The 18015-nt window shown below is 39.0% G+C and overlaps 1 protein-coding gene across 3 annotated transcripts in view; it reads right to left on the reverse strand.

The window, feature by feature from the left end:
* RB1CC1 (RB1 inducible coiled-coil 1) overlaps nt 1–17042 on the reverse strand; it is an 89809-nt gene extending 72767 nt beyond the window's left edge. For all 3 annotated transcript variants that reach the window (XM_069099936.1, XM_069099935.1, XM_069099934.1), the window contains exon 1: nt 16899–17042. The gene's annotated coding sequence lies outside the window, so the exon portion shown is untranslated. The remainder of the gene's footprint in view (nt 1–16898) is intronic.
* Between the last annotated feature and the right edge of the window lie 973 nt (nt 17043–18015).

Consider the following 18015-nt stretch of genomic DNA (forward strand, 5'->3'; position numbering starts at 1 on the left):
TTTATATATAAAATCCTAATCCCAAACCTGAACTAGAGGCCCACAAGTCCAACTAACTCTCAGACATCTCTATCTTGATGTCCCACAGGCAACTCAAACTCAACATGTCCAAATAATTGACTATCTGCCCCCCCCCAAAAAAAACTCACCCCTTATGCTAATTTCCCTATTTTTTTTCCAAGATGTAACTACTCTTCCAATTACCCAGGTCCTTTACCTAGGAATCATTTGCAAGTCAAATAGTTGCTGAGCTTTACTGTTTTCACCTATTCAACAATGTTCACATTGGCTCCCAATAATCCATGATAAAATTAAGAACTTTGACTTATAAAAAAAAAAAAAGATACCTTCATGATAGCAAAATGTGAAGACAAACAGTTGGATTTTGTATTCTCTAAAGTCAATTGTGATGGCAAAGACTTGGTTTACTATGGAATTATCACAGAACTTACTTTTTCTCTTTTTTAAACTAAAGAGAGTTTGTGTCACCATTCCACTTTGCTGTAAATCTCTTTTTCCTTCTAGTTTCATTTATAGTTAAGACTTTCAAGATTGATAGGATTCAGCTCATATAGCAGCAGTGCTCCACATTAGTCAATAAAGATTCACTAAAGAAAGCTAGGGGGCACAGTGTATAGAGTGCTGGGTCAGGAAGACTCATTTTCCTGAGTTCAAATCTGGTCTCAGACACTTACCCTGGGCAAGTCAGTTAACCTTGTTTGCCTCAGTTTCCTCATCTGTAAAATGAGCTAGAGAAGGAAATGGCAAACCACTTCCATATTTTTGCCAAGAAAACCTCAAATAGGGTCACCAAGTGTCAGACAAGACAAAACAAGATCTCATATTAATCTAAGCTAAAGTTTATAGAGAGTATAGAAACTATATGTGATAACACTCTATGCCTTTTTCCATTATTCTACAACTATAATTGCAAATCAAATATAGAAATATACTACATATTTTTCTTTGATTCATGAGTTGTCATGGGCAGAGGTCATCACCAAATAGTCACCTTTATTAGGCTGTCCTCAGAAAGCAAACTTACTCTTACCAAAATGGAAACAAAAAAAGGCAACAAGATGAATTCACAACTAAGAGGAAATAAAAAGATAAGAAATTTTTTCAAAAGTGTTAAGACTAATGTTATTTCTATAAGACACACATATAAATACTGAGAATATAGATCACCCAAATTAAAATTAAGAAAAGAAACCATTTTTAAAATTTTCTGTATACTGAAATGTTCATGTTTGATTCATAACAAAAAAGAATTTTTAAAAGCAGATTTGGGAGGTAGTAGGTTCTCACTAGAAGTCCTCAAGCAAAGGATGAATGACAATTTGTCAGGCATGCTTTGGAAGGGATTATAAAGGTATAAATTGGACTGGTTGGTCTTTAAGTTCCTTCCAACTGATTCTAAAAAATGCTTGGTGAATTGAACTGAACTGCAAGACACTGAAATGAGAAATTATTTTCAGATATAGCCAATGTATGAATTTATTCTGCTTATTTCAAGGAAGGATTTTATTTGGGAAGGGAAAGGAGGAGAAGGGTTAAAGTAAGAATTTATATAGCACCTATTATGTGCCAAGAACTGTGCTAAGTGACTTTTACAAATATTATTTCATTTGATCCCTATAGCAACCCTCTGAGGTAGGTGCTATTATTATCCTCATTTTGAAAATGAGGAAGCTGAGGCAAAGGGTGAATTGCTCAGGGTTAAAGATCTATCTAGTAAGGGTCTGAGAGAGTCCAGGTCTATATCCACTGAGACACCAGGAGGGAAGGATAGTCACAGTGATTACAAAAATGAAAGAATGTCAAAGAAACATTTAAGAAATGAACAGAACACTGAAAAGGGAACACATTTAAGCAGGGCAATGTTGCTCAACAATCTTAAATGTAATCTATAATTCTTAAAGTTTTACATTACAGATCTGTGGTTTCACATTACAATTCTTTGTATATGGAAATGTTTATTTGTTGGTGTTTGTTAAATTTATAATGAAAAAGATTTTTAAGGCCATGTCAAAAGACCTAAAACCTGAGTTTTGGTGCTGTTGTAAAATCCAACAAGATAACAGATAGGAAGTACTCTGTTTAAAGTAGACTACTATTAAAATTACCCCCAAAAGCTCCCATATATGCTTCATGATTTCCGTCAGAGGTACCAGTATTATCTGTATTACCCAATGCTGAAAATATCAAATCATCTAACCAAATTCTACAAATCTGCCCTTCATAAATCCATTCCTTTCTTTCCAGATGCCATATTAATTCAGGACTTTATCAACTTAGGTCTAGATTATAAAAATCACCTTCCAATCATCCTGACCCTATTGCTCCCCTATGCAGGCCATCTGAAACATCACTGTCAGATTTAATTTCACCACTCACATTGTCAGTCACCTCTCTGTGGTTCTTACTGGATATAAAGACCTACCTCTTGACCTTCAAAATCTAGAGCTAATCTACCTTTCAAATACACCTAGCTCCTTTCTGTGAATCTTTTATGTTAAATCCCACCCTATGGGGGCATAAACAAGGCTGTCCTGAATCCTATCCAATTTTCAAAACCATGATCAACTTCAATTTCCTAGGATCATTGAATCATAGATAGTTCCAAGGATGTTTAGATCGTCTAGTCTAACCTCTCACATATTATGAAGGAAGAAATTGAAGTTAGGAAGTTTAAGTGATTTACTTCAGGTCAGACAGGTGAAAGGGGCAAAATGGAACTGAAATCTAAAGAGATAACGAGAAGATACTTCTCCACATTCCTTTTGCCAAGTTTGGAATCCACAGGTGTGTAACAATTAATGTAAAAAAGTTTTCCCATGATTTTTTTCTTTTCTTCCTCTTCTCTAAAAAAAAAACAACCCTTTCCCCCACCTTTGTTATTAAGGGACAGCTCTTGCAAGTGATATAAAAACAATAAAACTGTAAAACAAATGTCAAAAATGTCTTGAAGGATGGATCAAACAATGTCACTAATATTGAGGGTAAAGTTGAGTTCCTTGAACTTGTCTTTCTGAATTGCCACATTTTCCAGAAAACACGGGACTTCCAGTGTATGCAGGAGGCTCTGAATGTGTCAAGCTCCCCCTGACCTGACCTGCTCATACTCCTCCTGCTGGAAAACCTGTAGTACCTTTTTTTTCTCTGTGAGGATACAGCAGAACTCAGCGTGGTATTTAAAGCCCTATACAATCTAGTTTTAGCATGTATTTCCAGACTTATTACACATTATAGCCCATTCTTGCATTCCATGGTCCAGTCAAATAAGACAGCATCCAAGTAAGACCAGACAACTGTAGGGCTTCAAGGTTCTGTAGATATACAGGCAACAAGAGCAGAAGACTCCCTTGAAAAAGTATTCTGTACCTCTAAGATGGGGGAAGGAGCAAAGGAAAATAACCCCAGGATATATAGAATAGTACTTAGTGTCAAATTCAAATAGAAACTGAGCCACAAAATCATAATTAGGAATCTCTATGGAACTATTAATTTAGAAAATCACATATTAACATTATGTATGTTTGACTGTATTTTATTTCTTTTGATCAATATTCCCATTTACATTTTATTCTGATTGGGCAGTCACTGGTGGGCCGCACTGGCAGAGTGTCTGAAGTAACCCAGGTAATTAAGAAGTGTCAAACCTCACACTCAAAAGCTCAGCAAAGATCAAAATTTGGCTGGAAGGAGAAATAAATTCAAGAAAATAACTCTTATAAAGAATTAAATCCAACCTGGAAGGATAAAATATCTTCATTACAACTACAGAGACTCAAAAAAATTACTACAAGGACTACATGAACACCTGGAGAAAATCAGGCAAGAAAATTAACCAAAAGAACTGGAAGGCAGTAAATAGCTTATATCCAAGTAACATATTACCTGAAAATTAGAAATCAAGGACTCCATGAAATACTAAGAAATATTTAGAATAAAATCAAAAGACAAAAATAGAAGAAAATGTAACCTGAAAAATGAGGACTAATTTAAGGCTAAAACTTCCTGAAAACTGTGATTAAAAAAAAACAAACAAAACCCTAAAATCACAAATGAAAACTGTCCATATATATTAGAATCAAAGAACAATGTAAAAATAGAAAATTTCTATAAATGTCATAGCCAAAAACAGATCTTCCATATCAGTAGCATATTATAAGCATCCAGGAAGAAGTCTAGTACCAAGGATCCACAGCCAGTGTCATAGGAGACCTGATAACTTCTAGTACAAAGGAAGGGTAATTTTGGAGCCAGGTATATTCCTTTATGAGGGAAAAGGAAACAAACCTATCAGAGAATAATGGAATTTAAAATATTCTGCAAAGTTCAGAGCTGAGTAAATAACCCTGAAATATAATCACAAGACTATAGAGGAAGCTACAAAGGGAAATTTATTTGTGAGTATTAGAGGGGCTGTAAGATAACCAAGGGTTGACATTCCACTAGAAGAAACAAATGTCCCTACAGAACCTTAGTATTTTTTTTTTTGCTTTTTTTTGGAGGGCAATTGGGGTTGGTTGCCCAAGGTCACATGGCTAGTTTTTGTGTTAAGTGTCTGAGACCAGATCCAAACCCAGGTCCTCCTGACTCCAAGGCCAGTGCTCTATTCACTGCACCACCTAGCCACCCCAACTGAAACTTAGTATTTTTACAAACATTGTGGGAATAAAATAAGAAAAACAGAGGACCTGGGGGTAGACTTATTTTGTTATGAAGATTTTAGGAAAAGAAAAATAAGGGAGGATATAATAGCTGCTCAGTGGATAGAAAGCTGGGTCTGAAGTCAAGAAGACCTGAGTTCAAATTCAGCCTCAGATCCTTAATAACTATGTGAGCCTGGGCAAGTCACTTAACATGTTTGCCTGAATCCACCAGAGAAGGAAATGGCAAACAACTCCAGTATCTTTGCTAAAAAAATCCAATAGAGAGTTACAAAGAATCATACTGAATGACTGGGCAACAACATAAGGAGTATACTTGTAGAAGAAGGGGGTAGAACTTACTATCTCATAAATGGGGTACATAAAGAGTATGGAATGGAGAAAGGGCTGAAGAAAGCTATTGATAGACCTTATTGTACTATGACTGAACCAAATAAAAGGATCAACACAAGCAAACACAGGCAAAGCCTAAAGAATTTAATACAGAAAAGGCATTATTATCAGTAGGGAAGTAGGTGAGGGACTAAAGAGAAAAGGAGTTTAGAGGAAAGACAGTAAGTGGAAGGGAAGAGTTTAACGCATAAGGTACTGATCCCCAACAGGAAATTAAAAGGAAAAAATACAAATAAATGTAAAGAGGGAAGGAGGAGGTGCCCATCAATTGGGGAATAGCCAAATAAATTGTGGCATACAGATGTATTGGAAAATTCTTACATGAAATGATAAAATATGGCTTCAGAGAATCCTGGGTACTGTGACTGAAGTGGACAGAACCAGAAGAACAATTTACACACTGACAAGGAACATGGTAAATAATATCAACTTAATTGGTGGAGTTGTGAACTGATACAACCATCCTGGAGAGCAATCTGAAACTATACCCAAAGGGTTATAAAAAAGTACATACCCTTTGACCCAGCAATACCACTTCTAGGGCTGTATCCCAAAGAGATCCTAGAAGTGGGGAAAGGACCCATATGTACAAAAATATTTAGCTCCTTTTGTGATGGCAAAGAATTGGAAATTAAGGGGATTCATCAATTGGGGAATGGGTTGTAGTTGTGGTATATGTTATACATAGTATAAGGTATATGTGGTATAAGTTGTGGTATATGAATGTAATGGAATACTATTGTGCTCTAAGAAATGAGGAGCAGACTGACGTTATAATAACCTGGAGAGACTTATACAAACTGATGCTGAGTGAGAGCAGAACCAAGAGAACTTTGTACACAATTAGAGACACATTGTATCTGTGATGACTAACTTTGATAGACTGGGCTCTTCTCAGCAATTCGAGGTTAGAAGACTCATGATGGAAAGAGATATCCACATGCAGAAAAAGAACTAGAGTCTGAATGCAGATTGAAGCAAACTACTTGCTCTCTCTCTTTTGTTTTGTTTTTTCTCTTTCTTTCTCACTGTTCACTCCATTGGTTATAATCCTTCTTTATAACTTTCCTACTGTTTAATGTGAAGTTATTTGTAGAATCTATATTTGATTGCATGCTGCGATGGGGGAGGGGGAGGAGGGAGATAATCTGAAACTCAAAGGATTGTGGAACTGAATGTTGTAAACTAAAAGTAAATAAGATTTAAAAAAAAAGATCAACTTAAGAAATCTGACCAAAGCAACAATCAAGTCTCCAGAGGTCCTAAGATGAAATATGCCCACTTTCTGATCTGACAGTTGGACTCAAGATAATGAATGAGATGCATAATTTTGGACTTAAACTGTGACCACTAAGTGGATTTGTGTGCCCTGACTAGGTGAAATGAGGAATTAAGGAAAAGAAAAAAATGACAGTTGTTTAAACTTTTTTTATGGTAAGTTCATTAAAAAGTATAGGCAAGCAAAATGATTTTCAAAGTTAACTTGAATTTTTATAATATACTTCTAAGGAAAAAAAGGGGTACGAAATATCCAGTTTCATAAATAATCCTCTTTGTGTTCTATCTTGTACATGTAAATGTTCATCTCTTTGTCATTAAAGTTCAAGACTAAAAAAAAAAGAAGGGAAATACACTGATTTGATTCCTGTAACATTTGTGATAATCTGTGGAACTAGTTTCTAATTATGTTTTTTACAGTGGTTGGAAAAGGTATAAAAAGTCCAATACACAAAAATATCAGACTAACAATAGTTTTTTCAGGTCAATTACTCAAGTTGGCTATCACTAAGAATAACTTATCCTATAATTCTGATAATCATAATACATCAGGGCACTGATGACTTGGCATCAATCTTCATCAGCTCAAAGGATTTAAAGCTAACAAGGGTATCAGAGATCTATGCAACCCCTTCAAATTAAGGTTTGGGGGAAGTCTGAAGGTTTATTAATTTATTTACTTTTAGTTTACAACATTCAGTTCCACAGTCCCTTGAGTTTCAAATTTTCTCCCCCTTCCTCTTCCCCTCCCCTCTCACGACAGCATGCAATCAAATATAGGATCTACAAATATCTTCATATTAAACATTAGTCAGGTTGTCAAGAAGGTTTATAACTGATGGAATGATCAGTGGGAAGGAGGAAACAAAAGAAAACAAGGAAAAGAAAGGCAGCAAGTAGTTTGCTTCAATTTGCTTCAATTCAGACTCTGAAGCTCTTTCTTTGGATGTGGATATCTCTTTCCATCCTGAGTCTTTTGGAGTTGTCTTATAACCTTACATTGCTGAGCAGAGGCCAGTCTAAGTCACCACACATACGCTGTGTCTGTGATTGTGTACAGATTTCTCCTGGTTGTGCTCTTCTCGCTCAGCATGAGGTTTATATATGTCTCTACAGGTTATTATGAAGTCCGTCTGCTCCTCATTTCTTAGAGCACAGAAGTATTCCATTACATTCATATACCACAACTTGTTCAGCCATTCCCCAATTGATGGGCATCCCCTTGATTTCCAATTCTTTGCCACCACAAATAGAGCTGCTATAAATATTTTTGTACATACGGATCCTCCTTCCACTTCTCTGATCTCTTTGGGATACAACCCTAAAAGTGGTATTGCTGGGTCAAAGGGTATGTACTTATTTATAGCCCTTTGGTACAGTTCCAAATTGCTCTCCAGAATGGTTGGATCAGTTTACAACTCTACCAATAATGCATTAGTGTTCCAATTTTTCCACATCCTCTCCAGCATTTGTCATTTTCCCATTTTGTCATCTTAGTCTATCTGGCCTGTGAGATGTGGTACCTCAGAGTTGTTTTGATTTGCATTTCTCTAACTGATAGTGATTTAGAGAATTTTTTCATAGGCTTATAGATATCATTAATTTCATCTTCTGAGAACTGCCTATTCATATCCTTTGACCATTTATCAACTGGAGAATGACCTGTATTCTTATATATTTGACTCAATTCTTTGTATATTTTAGAAATGAGGTCTTTATCAGGGACACTGGTTGTAAAAATTCTTTCCCAATTTTCCACTTCCCTCTTAATCTTGGTTTGAAGATTTTTTCATAGTCTAAGACAGCAGAATAAAAATTCAAACAGATCATTTGATGCAAAATTCAGTGTTCTTTCTTGAGATTTACAATCAACTTAGAAAAAGAAACTGTAGTTCAGAGAGGTTTTTACTTATTAATTTTTGAAGTCAGTATTCAATCCTACTTCAAATCCAAAGTTGTTCTGGCTTTTTATGCTATATCCTTTATTAGATTTGCAGAAATGCAACATTTCAGGTACAAACAGTACTTAAGAATGACCATTTCTATAATTTGCACCTAAACCAGGGTGATTAACTAGAAGAAGGTAGTAACTAGACTTAAATAAAACAAATTCAAAGAATGTACAAGATACTTAAAGCTCTTTTTGCATTACCAAAGAACTGTTAAGTAAGGTGGAGCCTATTACTTAAGTAAAGGATAAACAAGTTAGGGCGTATAAATGTATATAATACTATTCTGCCTTAAGAAATTTAAGGAGTTTCAGAGAAACCTGGGAAGACTTGTCTGGAAGTAAACAGAATAACTAATACTGACAAAGATACTATAAAGACAAATAAATTTGAAAGACTTAGGAAAAATAATCAGAGTAATGACTAACCATGCCTCCAAAGGAATAAATGTAACATACTACTTAACTCCTAATACAGAGGTGAAAGACAGAGTAAATGACGGGAAAAATGAATTTTTGAACATGGCCAATGCAGAAATTTGATCTTTGATTCTATACATGTTCGTAACAGAGATCTTGTTTTTTCTTTCTTTCTTAACTGGATAGGAGAGATGAGGGATAGGGAGTAGAAATGGTAGTAATGACATGAATTTTAGCTAATTAAAAGAAACAATATGACCAGATCTCAAAAGAATTGTGAACTACTGGCATCCATAAGAAAAAATACTCCACCTTACTAATAATAAGAGAAATAAAAATTTTTTAAAACCCTGAAGTTTCATCTTACAACCAGCAAATTAGGAAAGATGATAAATAAAATGGGAAAAATAAATTATGGAAAGGTTTTACTAAGACAGACACCCTAATGAACTGTTGGTACAATTATAAATTGATTCCACCATTCTGGAAAGCAATTCAATAAATAGTATGCAAAGAGAATGACAAAAAGTGTCTACCCAAGCCCTTGCTCCAGAAAATCCACTGCTACTGGTATAGCTCCCAAGGAGGTAAATGCAAAAAAGAAATCCCTACACACACAAAAGCATTCAGATCAACTTTTTGTGGCAGCAAAGAAGTAGAAATAATAATAACAACAATGCTAGAAGTTAGCAAAAGTTATATTTTAGAAGGGCTCAGAAGCCCATTCAACTCACCAATCATACTCTTTGGATTCTGCCATCAATATACTAAAATCAGGTTTGGTATTCACATTTTATCAGATCCAGAGTGGCCAGCAGTCCTCTGACTGGAGAGCATGAGGGCAGAGGACAAAACTCATCCCAAAGCTTCCATTTAAAAAGGGCTGCTCAGAAGCTAGACAATTTTTTTCTTCTTACCAGAATTCTTTGGATTGTCTAAGTCCACCATCATCATGCCCCTTACCAGGTACCAGTTATTACCTCTCCTCCCCTTTTCAGTTTTTCTTTTTCTTACCTGTAACCCTAGGGTTTAACTCAACAACAAGGACTAAGCTCAGTACTTCGCACAATTTGTATTGTATTGTATGGTACACAGCAGAGTAGATGGGCAGCTAGGTGTACCAGTTGATAGAATGGCAGGTCTGGAGTAATGACTACTCATCAAACTGAGTTCAAATCTGGTGTGACCCTGGGCAAGTCACTTCACCTTGTTTGCCTCAGTTTCCTCATATGTAAAATGGGCTGGAGAATAAAATGGCAAACCAGTCCAGTATCTTTTACCAAGAAAATCCCAAATTGGTTCACAAAGAGTTGGACATGACTGAAAAAAAACTTAATTGAACTTCATTACCCCTATCTTTTAAAGCAGGGTAGTCATCAAAGGGAATCAAGGCCCTGGAGCACAGTTGTCTAAAATATTCCATATTCTGCCTACAGAATGCACTCAGATTATACTATATTCCATAATACATTTTAAATGGATATACAATCTTAATATTATAAAGATCATACAATAAAAATTAGAAGAGAAGCAAATCAGACCCAACTGAAAAATGACTGAATAACAACTTAAAGCTACCTCATTTGAGTAGATACCCATCAATTAAGACATGGCTAAACAAAGGATAAGCAAATAGTGTACAATAAAAAAAATTATGAATGATTAATACAAAGAAGCATGGAAAGACATATGAACTGATGCAAAATTGAAGAACCAGGAAAATATGCATGACTATATAAAAAAAAAAAACAAAGCTGAGTGTTATAAATAAATTATAAATGACCAGCCTAGCCTGAAGATAAGTTGTTGTACCTGGCTTGCCCACCCCCCAACCTCAGCTCTCCCTCCTGGAAGTGAGCAGACTGCCAAGTTTTTAGCTCCACCCTCCCCCATCGGATCTCCGCCCATTCTGGATTTCCTGTCCCTCCCCAACCAGATTTCTAAGTGGGAATTTCAGCCTAGGGTAAATTCAAGTGCAAGGGAATTTCCAGATATGTACTGATCAATCACCGTTCTTTGCTTCTCCAAGTTTCTGCCTATGTAATACCTAATTGTTGGCAGGGTGGCATCCCTTTAAAAGCTGGCACATTGTCTGTGCAGACTCACTGTTCGATTTGGGCCTGACCCCAACAGTCTGGAGGAAATTCACTTCCAAATTTTACTCTTGGGGGTCTCTTGTCTTGCTCCTTTTGGAACAACAAAGTCATTTCAAAAAACCACACCCTATCCTTCAGAGCAGATGTAGGGAACCCTGAATATAATCACTTTTTCAATATGTGGTTAGTTTTCTTTTCTTCCTTCGGCTCTCCCATCCCTCCCTTTTACTCTTTAGAACAAGGGGTGTCTCTCTGGGCAGTTAGGTGACAAGAGAAAATAAAAATTATTTCAAAATAATTAAATCGGGATCCCTGTTTACTGACCCAGATCAACCTGATATTTTCAGAATATGTGGATAACGTAAAAAGAGCTTAACCTAACAGTCAAGGCCCTCTCACAATAGGACCCCAATCTACCTTTCCAACAAGACATACCTGATGCTCTAACTAGGCTAGATTACTCACCAGTCCCCATGCCTCCTCCTAGATGACTGAAAGATGAGATATGGTTTTAAACTTAACCTTTTTATCTCCCTCAGCACCTAACATGGTTTTGCCCACAGTAGGAGCCCCAAGAGGTTTTAAAAGTGGTATTCCTTTTACTTTCAATATCCTCTCTAACCTCTACTCAATCAAAACTCTACCCATTCTTCAAGAGATAACAAGGGCCACAAATTAAGCTCCCCTAATTCTTCCAAAGACAACACAAGCACTTCAAACATTAAGGTATTTATCAAATAATGCATCTAATGACTTATTTTGTGAGGTGAATTAAACAGAAGAGCCGGTAGGAAATTCTACCTATCCCATCCCTAACAGTAAAACCTCCAATCTCATCTCTTAACTGCCTTTATTTCAAACTGGATGTTCAGTAGCCATCTTAAATTCAATATGTACAAAACTGATCTCATTTCCCCTTTAACTTATCCCTTCTCTTACCTCCCCTGTTACTTTGGAGGGCAACACCATCCTCCCAGTTCTTTAGGCTCACAGTGCAGTATTAGGCTCAAACCTTCACCATCTCTCATCCCTCCCCTCCCTCCCATCCAAGTTGTAGCCAAATCCTGTTTCACCTTTGCAGCATCTCTCAAATAAGCCCCCTTTTTTCCTGACACTGCTACCACTCCAATGTAGGGACTCATCTCATGTCTTGATTCTTTTAATAGTCAGCTGGTAGATATGCCTGTCTCAAATCTCTCCCCACTCCAATCCATCCTCTAGGCAGCTACTAAAATGACTTTCCTTCCTAAGGCACAAGTTCAATCAGGTCACTGCCCCCACCTTCCTCCCCTCCTCTCTTGTGGCCCCCCCCACCCCCAATAAAACCCAGTGATGCCCTATTCCTTCCAGGATACAAATACAAAATACAAATTCAAATACAAAAACATTGGCTTAGGATTCTTTCATGGGAGAATCTCCTCTCTGAGTTCATGGATGGGTAACTGCTGCCAAAAATATATTTACCACAAAACAAATTATGGAGCTAAAAATATAGGTTTTATTACTATATTCATGCATAGGTTCAGGTCTCACAGAAAACCTGATCTTATTATTCTAACAAGGTTTCTTATAGGCAAAATTATGTCACTGATAGAAAATAATTCATTCACATACTGCAATCTTGTCTATTACTCTTAGGCCAAAAAAGATAGATCCATAATCTCATACTTCTTTCAATAAAAGCTGAACCAATTTAAACAGTCATAATTTCATACATTTTCCCCTAGGGAAACAAATCTAGTCAAAAAAACTTTAGATAAACTAAGTCAGGTTACAGATTAAACTACATTTAGAGGACTCAAAATTAGGCTGGTGGAGTAGATACTACCAAGGAGTCAGGGGCAGTTGAGATTCTTCCTCTGGCTTCTCATCAAAAGAACATTTAAGTAAATTTTCATGTCTCATGGGAAAGGTTTTGGTCAGGAAGAATGAAGGCCCTGTGTCCCAAATAATCAAAAAAGAAATTTAAAATTCCCATAATTCGAGGCCCTTCATAACCTACCCCTCTCCTACCTTTCCAGTCTTCTTTGACCTTACTGCCTTTACAAGTATTCAATTGACTCCCTGCTGGGCATTTTCTCTGGCTGTCCCCCATGACTAAAATGCTCTCGATCCTCATCTTCACCTACTGTTTTCCCTGGCTTCCTTTAAGTCCCAACTAAAATCCTCATTTTTTATAGGAAGGCTTTCCCAACCCCTCACAATTCTAGAGAATACCCTCTATTAATCATTTCCTATTTATTCTGTATATTTGTTTGTTGATTCCCTCAACAGATTGTGAGCTCCTTTTGTATTCTGACACTTGGTTGTTTAATTGAAAGTTCTCTCCAACTAAACTTGTCAGTTCCTTCAAAGGGAAGGCTTCTTTAGTCTTTCCTACAGTAACTAGCACAGTGCTATGCATGCAGTAGGCACTCAATAAGTATTTTTTGTTGATTCCCCTACTAGATTATAAATTGCTGGATGGCACAGAGCTAATCTTAAGTAACTGAAAATTCTAAACTGCCTTGTACATAGCAAATCTTCAATATTGACATTTTGAAGTCTACAACTCCCTTAATGCATGTCAAAAGTTTATTTAGACTATCCTGTCCACATCTCTCACCTGAGTTCCAGTCCTAAATCACCAAGAGGATGTGTAAAACATCTCAAACTCTAAAACAGAACTGTTCCCCAAAACAGATCCCTCTTTTCAACTTCCCTATTACTATCCAGGGCATCACCATTCTCCCAAATAATTTTTGTGAGAGCTTGTCATTTCTACTTTCACAGAATCTCTTTAATAGGTGCCCTAACTCTCATGCAGCCACCATCCTAGTTCAGGCCAACTTCCCAGCTGGACTAGAAAAAGCCTTCTGATGAGTCAGTCTCCCTTTCTCAAGTCTCTTCCCAATTTAATCCCTAGCCCCCCTCCTTCAAGATGCACAAAATGACTGCTTTAAAGCTTTGGGTCTTTGTTGCTTCCTATTACCTGAAGGATCATTTTCATAAATTTCTCTTCACAAACTAGCCCCTTCCTTTCCATTCTTCTCACACTTTACTATCAACTCCACGAATTCTATGATACATTTACACTAATTTTCCCAGACATGGCATCTCCCTGCCTTTACACTGTGCCTGAAAGGGCAACTAGACAGCACAGTGGACAAAGACTCATCTTCTTGAGTTCAAATCTGGCCTCAGACACTTACTGTGTGTTTCTGGGCAAGTCATTTAAACCTGTCTGCCTCAGTTTCCTCATTTGTGAATTTACCTGGAGAAAGAAATAGAAATACTATAGTATTTCTGCCAAGAAAACCCCAAATGGGGTCAACTAGGAGTTGGACATGACTGAACAGCAACAACAGTATCAGGAGTAGGGAGGGCTGTCTCTGAAGACACAGAAATTCTAAAATGCCTGAAATGCTCTCCTTGCTTGCTTGACTCCTCTGGTTTAGTTTTCCTAGCTTTCTTCAAAGCTCAAATCCCACTTCATACAGGAAGCCTTTACCAGTCAGTGTCCCCCACCCCCAGTTGCCTTTCTTTCTAATAATACAGTCCATTTTCTATGTACCTAGCTATGTACATATTATCTTCTCCATTAGAATGTGAATTTCTTGAAGGTGGTGGCTATTTTTATTTAACACTTAGTAAAGTGCTGGGCAATAAGCACTTACTGAACTGTTTGTTCACTCATTTACTCTTATAACTGAGAATGGTCAACTTACATTTTTTACACTCATTTAAAAATTTCAAATATGACAATCTTTAAAAAAAATTACAATCTAAAAATAAAAATTTCTAAATAGAGGGAACTAGGGGCACAGTGGATAGATAGTACTGGACTGGAGTAAAAAAGAACCAATTCAAATCATGACTGATACTTATTACCTCCATGAACCTGGGCAAATCTGTTTACTCCTACCTAAGTTTTCCTATAAGTTAAATGGGGGCAATAATAGCACCTATTGCTATTGGGTGGTTGGGAGAAGAGAATGAAATAATTGTAAAGTGTTTTCAAAGCTTACAGCATTATATTAATGCTAGCTATTAATTATGTTCCTATATATTATATTCCTATAGCAAATTTTAAACAGTCCAAGTTTACGCTAAAGTTCATAGGATCAGAGATTTACACCTAGAAGGAACATTAGGCCCATCTCATTTTACAGGTAAGGAAACAGAGGCCCAAAGAAGCACTTTGGGAAGTGGCAGGATGGGGATTCTAATCAGGATCCTGACTTCAAATCAATCTCTTTATGCAAAAGGTTACATGTTAGGACATGGAGTAGGGATTCAAGAACAAAGGTTTTGTGTTAATTGCCCATTCAGAAGTTCAAAATGCTGTCAAGCATTCTGACCTCTTGTTTCTTAGCAAAGCCCTGAAACATTTTTTTTCTTACAACTCAGAAAAGTAGTACATAACTTTCTCCATGCTACATTAAAAAAAAAATACTGCTTAAACATACATAGTTGGAGAGCTAAACACAATTATTTCTATGGTAGATTTTAAAAGATTGGTTAAAATTACTGAAAATGGAGTCTTCAAGTCAATACCCCAAATAATGAGTTCCAAACACCTCTAAAATATAAAGTACATAATCCTGTTTCTCCTAATATGCTTAATAGAATCAACCAAGAATTTATTATCTACTTTGCTCAAGATCTTTATTCTGAGAAAACCTAAGCTGAGCCATTATACTCAAAAACAAAAAAAAATTCCATTTAAATAATCATTTTATATTAAAGAGGAATGGTACAAAGAGAACTTGCTCATATCTTTATTCCATTACAACATGTTTGGAAAAAAACCTCTAATCCTTAGGCAAAGGTTCATTTATTGGATTGGTGACCCCCCACATGATAAAATGATTCTTGTCATTTTTAGAATGTTTGTTCCAATTATCAAATTCATGATCATTTAACAATTTTTAAGTTGCTTAATATAATTTACATTAAAAAAAACTTTCTAAATGCCAGTATTAATCAGTCTTCTGTATCTATTTATGAAAACAATGTGAAGGTTAGCTACAGGTGAAAACCTAGAAAAGAAGAAATAGGAGCAGCACTTATCGACAGCCAGCCACTTTTTAGTGTGAAATCAGTGCACGCTAGATGGTCAAGTTGAACAAAACATTTCCACTGGCAGTATATCGAGAAGCAGCAAGACAATCAAGAGCTGGCACATTACTCCTCTGACACCTAGGCCTACCCTACTTCGGAGGATATAACTGCACTTGTAAGAGTCATGAAGGGAAATAACACATTACGAAATTGTAAACTGCAAACATTGCATAGGCACCAAAAAAAAGTGGAAGAAAGGAGATTCGTCACCCTTAAAAGACTGTTATTTCTCATATTAACAGTTTTCATCTACCAGACAAGTTGTGAAAACATCTAATACCCGGTCCTACCTCCCCCACCCCTCAAAAAAAAAAAGTACTAGTGGGGGCAGGTGGAAATGTGCGGAGAGGCTGAGTCATTCCTAGAAGTAACTTTATACCGACCCTCTCACTCCAAGGGGACAAAGACACGGCTGTCTCTCCCAACAACCCAACCAGGACTACATTCAGCCGGGGCTGAATCAATTTAGCATTTCCTACAGGATGAAAACACCATTCCCTCCGTTCCCCGCCCAGAGGAAAGGGGAGGGAGGTCTTTCTACCAGGGAGGCTCCCCCTGCCATCGGTCCCTTGTCCCCACAACTTTGCCGGCCTCCTCCCTAGCGGCGGAGTTGGGGGGTGGGGGGACCCCAGCCAATGTAGCTCCGAGAACCCAAATGTCAGCTCTGTCCCGAAAGGCATCAGACAACCCCAGCTCCTCCCAAAATTCACGACTTCGACGCTTTTGTCTCCAGGGAGGCCAGTGCTCGGTCCAGGGTGCCCAAGCCCACCAGCCAGATGAGGATCCAAGAAGCATCCCCGCCCCTTGTCTCAGGGATCCGGACCCCCTGGGAGGGCTCGACGGCGAGGATCCCGGGGTCCCAGTGCGCGCCCCCTCCCCCGGCCCCAGGCGTGCTCCGCTTCAGGGACGAGCAGCCCCGGCGGCGGTGGCAGCAGCTGCCCCGCTGAGGGGGTAAGGCGGTCGGCGGCAGAGGCGCCCTCTTACCCGGCGGCAGCGCCTCCTCCTCCGCGGGCAGCCCCGGCGGCCCCCGGAACCATCTTCCGCCGCCGCCTAGTGATTCGGCGGCGGCTCCAAACCGCCCATTCGGCGCTGCTAACCGACACGAGCGGCGGCGGCTCCCCCCCTGCCCCGCCGGGCTCCGGGCGGGGAGGGGTTCAGGCCACTGAGGACAGCCCGCGGTGCGCTGCCAGGCCTCCCGGCTCCTCGTCGGGAACAAGCGCGAAGGAGGGACAGCAGAGTCTGGGCTCCCTCCGAGCCCCGCGGCTGAGGCGGCTTCTCGGGTCGGGGGCACAGCTGGGCCCTGGTCGCCGCCACAGCCGGGGTTCGGTTTGTTATTGTCGAGTCTGTCTCTTCCGCCGCGGTGCAAGCTGGGAAAGGGCTGATCGGGCTAAGGGGGGGAGGGCGGTTGTGAGTAACACCATAGAGACGGGCATCGGAAACCCAGAGAGGTTAGAGGTGTCACCGCGCATGATCGGAAGTGAACGGAGCCGACGCGAGGCGGGCTGACTCCGCCTTCCAACCTCTGTAGGACCTCGGGCACAGATGGTTTCCCCTCACCCCCTCCCCCCAAGTCCAGGGTGCTGCCATTGGGAGTCGCGGCTGGGGCCTCAGCCACGCCTATGGCGGGGTCGTTCTTCTACCAGGTGCATTTGACCTTCAGGGTGGGGACGGTCGTCTGGGCCTGTTCCCTCCGGCTTTGGGATCGGCCCTAGGTGAGGGAGAGAGAGCCTTACTCGTAGATCTCCGCCGCCCCGCCCTTCACTCCGCTGGCTCCTGGGTGCGCGGCCTCCGTGCAAGCCGGCAGCCCACTTCCCAGATCTCCAGCACCCGGGGGCCTCTAATCCTGGGCACCTTGGGGAAAGGAAGGCCCCGGGTTTGAGGAGCTGTGGGGAAGGAGAAAACCGCTACTTAGATGTGGCAAGACCGGAGACCGAGCAGTCCCTGAAGTTAGGAGACCAATTCTTACCAAAAAAGTGTGTGTATGTATCATTCATTGCTTTGCACACATTTGAAGCTTGAAGAATTAATTATTATTGAATAAATATAGCCATGCATTTGGTATTATAGGGATATTCTGTTTCACCAAAGGAAATAAATTTAC

The sequence above is a fragment of the Petaurus breviceps genome, unplaced genomic scaffold (assembly GCF_028583685.1).
Source record: "Petaurus breviceps papuanus isolate PSGF00001 unplaced genomic scaffold, PetGlider_PUasm1.0 38, whole genome shotgun sequence".
In the NCBI taxonomy this organism is placed as follows: Eukaryota; Metazoa; Chordata; class Mammalia; order Diprotodontia; family Petauridae; genus Petaurus; species Petaurus breviceps.